The sequence below is a fragment of the Pinus tabuliformis genome, chromosome 3_1 (assembly GCF_031772625.1).
Source record: "Pinus tabuliformis cultivar Carrire ecotype Pingquan chromosome 3_1, CPIR1, whole genome shotgun sequence".
In the NCBI taxonomy this organism is placed as follows: Eukaryota; Viridiplantae; Streptophyta; class Pinopsida; order Pinales; family Pinaceae; genus Pinus; species Pinus tabuliformis.
In genome coordinates this window covers 917,228,172-917,237,984 of record NC_142301.1, presented here as the reverse complement: position 1 = coordinate 917,237,984, position 9,813 = coordinate 917,228,172, and positions in this window count along the sequence as shown.

Below are 9,813 nucleotides of genomic sequence, written 5' to 3'. Positions count from 1 at the left end.
TTATACAAAAAGTATTTGCAAAATATCTTAAAACAATATGAGAATTAATCTAGGAAATCAAAATATCTTCAAGCATGAAGATAGAGACAGATGGAAAACGGCATCATGTTGTCCATTTTATTGTGGTTGTGCTAGCTGTTGCAGTTGAACTTGAACCCTTTTAAGCTGGCTAATATGTGTACGCTGGAATCATCTTTCTCTTTAACCTTTGACTGATACTCTTTACCTGTTACTCTTTGACCCTGTTTACCTGTTTTCATCTGGATGTCATTTAGATTTACTGTGGTAACTTATAGTAAAATTGTCATTTTTTTCCACCATTCATCTTCAGGTAACTTTATCTTGAGCATCCTTCTATATATCTCGTCTGCCTTTGTGTATTGGGTAAATCTAGGCTTCGTGACAAATAGATGTTTAACCTCATGCTGTAGGACGAATAGATTTTCTAAAGTATCATATAATACTTTCCCTGTTGGCAATGCTTTAACTCTTGAAGTGCTTGCTTGTTCCTTGGACAATTTCTTTAATCTGTCAACATAGTCCAATTGGATCATAAGTTTGTCATCGATTACCATGGGATTGGGAAGCCCTTTATCCCTCAAAATTTGAAGCTTTGCCATGAATCTGTCAATACCAACCTGCATGCTATGGATTTTTTTCTCTAGGTTAAGCAAATGAAATATCAGGTGCTTTACGCCGAAAAAACTCTCATAAAAATAAGGTTTCTTTTAGAAAGAACCTTCTTGATTTTAATGATGGCTTCAGTTCTGTCCTCCACACCAAGCTCACTTAGTTCCTCCCTGTTTTTGCTGTTCAAGAATTTTATGAGTTGATTAGCCTCTTCAGGCTGGTCTCCCAGGTCTTCGTTGATCTTTTGTATTGCTTCGGTGGCCACTTTCACCAATTATGTTTGCTTGAATATTACTTGAATTGATGGCAAAATATCATTGACAGAGTCAATGATATTGGCCCAGAGCATTTCCTTAGTTTGTCCTAGTGGCTTTTGCAATGTTAGGTCCTTCTCTAGGAACTTAACCTTCTCACCCATCCTTAGGGCTTTCTATGCTTCTTCTTTTTGCTATATTTGGGCAAGTTTACAGTCAGGTTCTAGGCTTTCTATTTTCTCCTTAAGCTTTTTTAGCTCTATTGCCTGGATGGACAGTTCCTCCATGGCTTTCACTAACTCTGTTGTCTTCTCTGTTCAAGTACTTGTTGTTGTAGACTCAATTGTTATTGGCAGTGATGTAGCAGGTGGAGTTGTTGGTGCTAAAGAGGCTACCAATGTTGAGGGAACTACAGTAGAAACTGTGGGAATAACAGTCTATGGAGTGGTGTCCAACTCACTCTGTTTAGACTGAATCAATGTGTCCAACTCTTTCTCAGTTTCTTTCAGCTGATCATTTAGCTGAAGGACCAAGTCCATAAGCTCTTCTTGTTCCTTCTGAGTTTCTAATACTTCTGTTGTTAATGGATGATGAAGATGTGGAATTTTGAGCTTCTTTTTCAAAGCATTTATGTCATCATTCTTCTTTTTAATTAACCTTTCTGTAGCTTTTACATCTTTGGGATCATGTCCCAACTCTATGATTAAGTCCTCCAAGGACTTGATTCTGGTATCCTTGGCCTGTGAGGAGGCCTTTTCTAATGTAAACTGTGCTGATATATTATTCAACGAATTTTGTAACTGGTGGGCTGCAATGGCTCTGCTTGTCAACGTGGAATATACAATCTCTCCTATCTATTTATGCAATTCAATCTGGTCAATAGGATGTATGTCTTTTGTCAGCACTTCATAATCTCTCTTCTGGTAGTTAGCTGCTGAGTGGTGGGCTTCAGGAAAGTCATCTGCATTTTTCCTTCTTTCACATCAAAGGTTGACATAAGCCTTGTTTGGTTGGTGGGAGCCATTTTGAGGTACTGTGCATAGCTTTTGGCTTTTAACCTGTCATTCCTGGCCTTTATTTCCTTTTACTTTTCTCTAATATCCTAGTCTTGGTCAGCTGGAATCCTTAATGAGGACAGTTCCACACTTTTTTGTTTTTCCAACATCTGAGCATGTGATGTGGAAGGTTCTTGTGTTCCTCCAGAGGGAGTAGCATGCCTGCTCTCTTCTCTTTCTGTGCTTATGGCTCCAACTGTTTCTTCTATGAATTCTTGCTCAGAGAAAGGATTTAACCTTTGCCTTTTGACATATGTTTGTGAAATGGCTTTGCCTGAAGGAGTGGCCTCCTCCCTGTCTCTTTTGAGGTTTCTCTCCTCATTGAGAGGAGTTTGCACGATAGGGGGAGTACTCATGATGGGCTCTAGCAGTCTTGTTTGAGTCAATTCTTCTGATAGATCTGGTTGTTCTGACTCTTCTTGAACCTGGGGTCCTTCTTCTGCTTGTTGTTCACTGTGTGCCTATGATTCCCTTTGGGCTTGGGATTCTTCTAGTACCTGTATGAAAGAATCTTCATCAAGTCTCCTCTCTAGATCAATTAATGCATTTTCAACAGCAACTTCAGTGCTATCTCTGTCTACTAGAGTATTCTCCACCCATTCCAATTGATTTGCATATTTTTCTATCTCAGGGATTCTGTGGTGGATATAGGGAGACAACTTGTTTTTCTGTATTTTATTGCAGATGAATTCAAAGAGGTCATATCTCCATATGAAGCTTTGTTTCAATTTGAGCCTTTGAAGGATTTCTTCTGCTTCTCTTCCAGCTTCTCGACTATTGCACACAAAGGGGCCTAGTTGATCTTTGATTTTGAGTTGAGCCTTCTTTTTGGCTTTCACAAAATGTACCTCATCTGAGTTGATTATCTGTCTGTAGTACTCTAGAGCAAATAACCTCATTGGGAGGTATCTGGGTAACTTGTATGGTGCTAACTCACAGCCATAGATCCTAATTTCAGTGTGATTTTGGTACAAGTACCAATCTCCCACTTTGTGTTGTTTTGAAAGCTGTAGGATCCTCCTGATATCTGAACTGATTCTTGGAGGAGAAATTCCTAGTAGCATGGTCACTACAAGATGTACAAAAATATCTATGAAGTCTGTGTATGGATATGGTGATTCAAATTTGTGGATCAGAGGAGTCCAGAAGATTACTGACCTAGGGTTGCCTCTGGTATCAAGTTTTTGAAGAGTAAATGGGAATTTATCAACTTGATAATATAAGAAAAGGTGGTACAAAACTGAGGAGTACTTAAATACTCTTTCATTGTTCATTCTCAAGAATTGATCATGCATTTTATCTGCTATGAATTTGGCATAATCATATATGATGGCAGGGGGTTGTCCTAGAGTGAAGATGAACATGAAGGCTAGAATGCTTTCATCAATATACTCACTGGTAGTATAGCCTAAGACACTAGATATCATTGAAACGATGTCCTGGCCAAGTTTAGAAAATATGATCCACATGTATGGGGGAGGATCCTTTGGAATATGTTTCTCTTCCACAATAAAAGTTTGGAATATTTCAGCAAGTCTGGCAGGGGTAATCTTGGGGAATTTGTCTAGAAGGTCTCCAATGGAAATTGGGGACAAATTTTGTCCTGGTTACAACTGCAGCATTTCATTGATGGATTCAGTAGTGATAGTAAAAAGTACAATATGGTCAGGGGACATCACTGCTCTTTGGCTGGGACTATAGTTTGTATGGCAATAATGGACAATTTCAGGAAAGATATGTACTGGAGGGAATTGGTACTTGGGTAAATTAGACTCCCAAAGACCTATTTTGTCTGCATGGTTTAGGTATTGGTCTCTGTACCGGCAACATAATTTCAGTGGGGATTCATGGACAGAGGTGTCCTTGATTTGGAAGTCTTTGTCCACCAAAGGGAGATGGTCTAAATCCAGATGGGGAGTTGAAACTAGTCAGACATCCATAGCAACTGGAGCGGCCATTCTTAGTTCTTGTGGATTTAAGAATGGGGAAAGGGTTTTCAGTCAAATTGGGGCAATTTGGTTCAAATACAGAGTAGTTTCGGGGTCGCAGGGCGGTTCTTTTACTTAATTCCTTAATAATTTCCAAGAAATAAAGTAACAGGTTCAGGAATGAGACAGGGTTTACGTTGAATTTGGATAAATACCTAGAATTTCAGGGAATTTCAGCTCTGAACTAGTTGACGGGCGACTGTGCACACTTGCAGAAGGCCTTAGTGAATTGGAGGGTGGACTGGAAGTTCAGTGGCTTCTGCAGGTTGGCGGTTGGATGTGGGTTGGCAATTGAACATATTCAGTCGCGTGCATGGAGGTCTAGAGCATTCTTTTCCATGATAAAACAAAATAACGAGGTTTTTTGGTTTTATTCACAAAGTCAATGATTTGGCGGGCACATGGGGAAAAGTACTTTTGGCTTTTAGTGGGAGATGTGATGGCTTTATCGTTTAGTGGGAGGCGGTAAGCGGGTTTGCTCGCACCACTTTTGTGGGCTGGGTGGTTTTGGGGGTAGGCCACCCAATCCCACTCATCAAGCGCCACGTAGCATCAGGGCCCAAAGGAAAACAGCCCATATCGGGCGGGTAAAGGTCGGGTGTTGGAGGCCGCTCGATATGCTTAACAACTGTTGGATTAAAGGGGAGGCGATCGCACAGTGATCGAGGTGGGGATTTGGTATGAAGGGTAATGGAGGGGCCCGACCAACATTTAAGCGCGGTGAGTTTAATAAAATGGTGGTTTAAGGCGGGTTTAGGGCATCGGGGGTGATTTGATTGGCGGAGGGTTAGATTATTAATTAACCGCAGATCAGTTAATTAACTCTTTTAGTCGGGTTGGTTTATTATAAAGTTTATGTTTCAAACTTTCGGGGATGGGGTATTAATATAAGGTTTTACTTTATAACTATACGGGGAAAGGGTTTTATTTCTTTTTTCGGGATTTAATACATATAAAGTTAAAAGTTAATAATGAAAATGAAAAAGCGTTGAAGTGTAATGTATTTCATTCATTTGCTATTGTCATAAACACATTATACTTAGGCTTAAAGTATTTTTGGGTTTTTTGAGAAAAGGGGTCTTTTTCATGGGGGTGATCACTTTTCCTAGGATAACAAGGTTTTATCCTTAGAAAAAGGGGTTTATTAGGGGAAAATGACTTTTCCTTAGGAAAATGATGTTTTTTCTTAGGAAAAGGGATTTGTTTGGGAATATGAGTGAATTGAAGGGGGTGAATGTTTATGAGGGGGTTTTTAGTACTTAGGACCTGTAAATCATTGGGCCGAGGGTCCGATCCCTCCAGAAGTCAAAGAAATGCTCTGAGCCCCTTTGACTTAAGATTTTGGGTACTTAAGACTTTTTATTGGAAATTAGTCAAGTGGAAGGTGTAATGAGTGAGGGAAGTTAATCAATTTGACTTTGTGGGCTTGACGCATGTCCAATTTTCATCCATATTTAGAACATTGATGATGAAGGTGATCAATATGCTTTTATCTAACAATCATCACAATTCTGCAACCTTTCTTCTATTTACCCACCTACTCATCCTACCATTTTTACTTCTCTTTATTAGGGTGCACTTAAGCTGGAAAACCCTTATAAAAACATTTTCTTTTCTTTTACAATAGTAATCTAACTAAATATAACCTTATTACATCCAAGGGATCAGATTAAACAGTTGAGCTCCTTTTATTCACTCTACCTAATCTAATTATCTGCCAGGATTAAACAGTTTGGTCAGATTTCATTCTCTATCTATAAGCATGAAATTGAAAACATGAAATAGTCAAGTTTAAACATTTTGACTATCATGGATTGTGGCAAAGGTAACCAGCTGCACACAATGATTTATTCTGCATCAAAAGTAACTAGGAGTGGCATTTTGACTTGCACACTTTCATGGTCTTTTCTTTTCTTGGGGTTCATTTTTTCATCTTTTTTGACCATTTTTTATTCTTTTTGTCCTTTGATTTTTCTTTTAGGACATACCCTCTTTACATTTTTTAATTTCTTGAATATGGAAAACATTTACAGAAAGCAAAGGTATGTACATATTACAAGTTTAATCTCAGCCATTCAAAAATTATGACTCCTATTGGTATAGGAACCTAACACAAAGCAAAGGAAATAACAAGGGAAAATCCACTAGGAACAAACAACCCAATTTTCCAAACAATGGAGCTTCTACTCCATCGAATTTGTTCAGCGCTTTGCAGAACATTCAAAACGAGGAACAACCTCCTCTCCGAAGTGCTCCAAATAACAAAGGAACTAAGGAAGACTGGGAGGAAGGAGAGATTAATGAGGGAACCGAGGTGCACGTTGAAGGTGAGAATCAACCTGCAGTAGAGTTGAGCCTTGTAGTTATCACCCCTAAATGGGGACCCGTTGACGACGGTTCACAATCTATGGGAGTCGTAACAATTAGTATGGGTAGACGATGTTGAAGAATGTAACTAGTGTCAGTCTTCATAATTGTATTTGAGTCATGATTTACTATATTTATCAAAAGAAAGAAGAATAAAAATTATTATTAAATAAATTGACTTATTAAAGAATTGGGTTCATGCTTTGGTCAATTGCTTTTAGGGAAAAGCCTCCATTGAAGGCTTATATGGTTTATGTCAAGTGTCCTTGTCCATGTCATATTGTAAGTAACCCTTCTTGGGATTTATTTGTCAAAGAAGAAATTTATTTTATTGTAAAATAGGTTGATTATATCTCCTCCACCAAGTCGGCCTAAATTGGGCAGCAAAATCACTATATAAAGGCAACAACTCGACCTCATTTATCACGCACTCACAACAAGTTCGATTTGCAACTTATGGGGCCAGAAAAAGTGTAAATTTCAAGGAAGAAGAAGAATAAGGAGGTCCATCACAAGCATAAGGAGTCAAAACTCTCTCTCCTTTCCCAGACGTGTGAAGCTATGAAGCTGCTGAAAGGGCCGAAATCCTGCAAGTGTTGGGAAGGCTGAAATTCTGAAGCTCCTAGTGAAGTTGCGGTCGAAATTTCTAGATTGATGTTGGGTTGAAGTTGTTGGACAAGAAGAGACTATTGAAGTGAGCTAAAATATATTGGAGGCTGATTTAGTGGAGGAAGAAGGTATGTTGGTATAGGGTCTTGGTCCATCTCATTTGAATTATTGAAGGAAGAGTTCTTGAATGGGTTTTTCCCCTATATAGGGGTTTTTCCCTGATTGTGCGCCTACATCCAGTGTTCTTGATCTTTGTGTTTTGGTTTTGGTAATTGCTTGATGAACTAAGATAAAATAAGAACAGAATAAAGATTATAATAATAATCACAAGTAATTATCAGCAAGAGAAAATATTTTTGCCTTTCTAATTTTCCAACATGGTATTAGAGCTAAGGTGAAGAAGAAGAAAAAGGTAGCCTGAAGATCTATTGAAGGAAAAAGGAGATGGAAGGAAGATCATTAAAGGTAGCATATAAGGGGATAAGCCTACTATCTACAAGAATTATGCCTAACTCAATGAAGGGAGAAAACAAACTAGAAGGAACCTCCAACTACAGGGAATGGAAAAGGAGGATAAATCTCATCCTCGAAAAGAACAAAGTTTTAGATCTCATTCAAGGAAAAATCAAGAAGCCTACTAATAAATCAAGTGATGCAGAGAAAGAAAAGTTTAGAGAAATTGAAATTGTGGCTATGAACCTAATAGTGGATGGAGTTAAGGACAACCTAATTCCATACATATCCAACATAAATTCTACTCAATAAATGTATGAAGCTCTCTCCAAATTATTCACAATCAAGAACATTGGTCAAATAGGAAGCCTACAAAATGCACTACGAATTGTTAATATGACAAATGATGATATCGTTTCATCATATTTTATAAGGATATCTAGAATCAAAGATGAACTCCAAGCAAGAGATGAATTTTTCCCAGAAAAGGAGCTCGTAATTACTGCCCTTCTAGGACTACCAAAATCTTGGAGTGCCTTTGCATCAAGACTTAATTGTTTGAAGGATACTCCAACATTTGAACAAATGTGGAATGCATGTAGTCAAGAAGAAGCCAAAATATCATTAGTAAACAACAAGAAGGGGGAAGAAGAAAACACCTCAAATACCTATTATGCTCATCACAAGAAGAAGGGAACCTTCAAGAAGGTCATTTAAGGTCCAAAGAAGAAAGTAGGCCTATCCAAGATTGAATGTTACCACTGTCACAAAATGGGTCCTACAAAAACCATTTTCCATAGAATCCAAGAAATAAGAAGAGAGAGAGGGATCATGTGAATGTTGCTGATGAAGATACACCTAAGAAGAACAAGACCAAAGAATCAGATGTCAAGGACTTATACTATCAAGTCCTCTCTTTCACACATAACCCTCTTAGTCCTTATCATTGTTTTGTTCAATATTTTTCCAAGTATCAAAGTTCAGATTTTGGTGTTTTGTGCAATCACAAGGATTGAGATTAGAGAAAATTATTGTTAATATTGGAAAGAAAGAGATGCATGATATGAATCTTAGTGCAATATCTTGACTTAAAGGTTTGGTTGGTCTTTTATTTCAACCTCTTTTTCATATGATCAAAACAAAAGGATGGAAAAAATAGTTTGAGTCATAGGTTTAATTATGACAATCACTTTTTCTAGTTATTATTTTTATTCCAATTCAATTTAAAGGCGCCACCTTGCCCACTCACTATTGATTTCATATTGATTCCAATAGGGTTGTCTCTGTAGTCCACAATGGCCTACCCCTTGATCGACAAGCTAGTAGATATGTGAAGTGGGTTGTTGCATATATCTTGGGCTTCGATTTGTCACTACATAGACTAAGTTAAGTCAAGATCCGGTGAACCTCTAAGTCCTCCAACCATTACACTATATGGCCAAACACTTACCCTTCACAACTAAGGTATTCATACCTTATAATAGGGAGGTATTCACACTAACCGATAAGATAAGAATGGATGAAAAATGACCAAAGTTAAGGCGGGCAAGGTCCCATTAATACCAACCCTAAGATTCACATTTCATGTGAATAGCGAGAAATAGGGTTGATTCCATTCTATAAAGATTCTAAAGAATAAACAAAACCAATCATTATCCAAAAGTAAAAAGGAACATGGGATACACAAAAATGATTGTTTCCAAACAACTCTTTCACAAAGAACAAAGAAACAAAAACATCACAAGCAATTAAAATTCATCAAATTTACATTGCTCTATCAAATTGTCAATCTGGCCACTTCCCTAGGCTGATTTTGAGCACTTACTAGTGGGAGCGCACTCGAAAAGTCACCTTCGCGGGAAATTCCTTCCATAACTAGTTATGCAACACAAATTCCTATCACGGGGAAGGGCCAGCTCTGTCATTTTCTCAGGCCATCTCTGGCATGGCAGAAATGGCTACCTGTGTTTCATTTTTTTCAATTTATATAATTTCAACTTTCACCCAAGAGATTTAATTAAAATCTTGAACTCTCGACCAAAACTATTAATGCAATCTAAATTCTTCGTCCAGGAACTTTAACTAGAATCTAAACTCTCACCCGAGAGTTTGTGCCCAAGGAATTATTTTTTTCCAAACTTTCGGCCAAGATTATTAATTAGAATCTAGGACTCTTGGTTAAGAGTGGTAAATGGAATCTAAACTCTCGAACAAGAGTTTTAATTAGAATCTAAACTTTCAACTGAGATTTTGTGTTCGAGAAATTTTCTCCAAACCTCTCAACCTAAAACTTGCTCAACTCCCTTTCGAGAGGTTGTAACCTCGACATTAACCCTACACACTCTCAACTGAAACCTTTTTTAAACATTCGACTAAGAAAGTTTTAAGCTCTTGGGTGAGAAAATATATTGGGCTTTTTTTCTCAGTCGAGAGTTCAATAAAGATAGCGTGACTTAT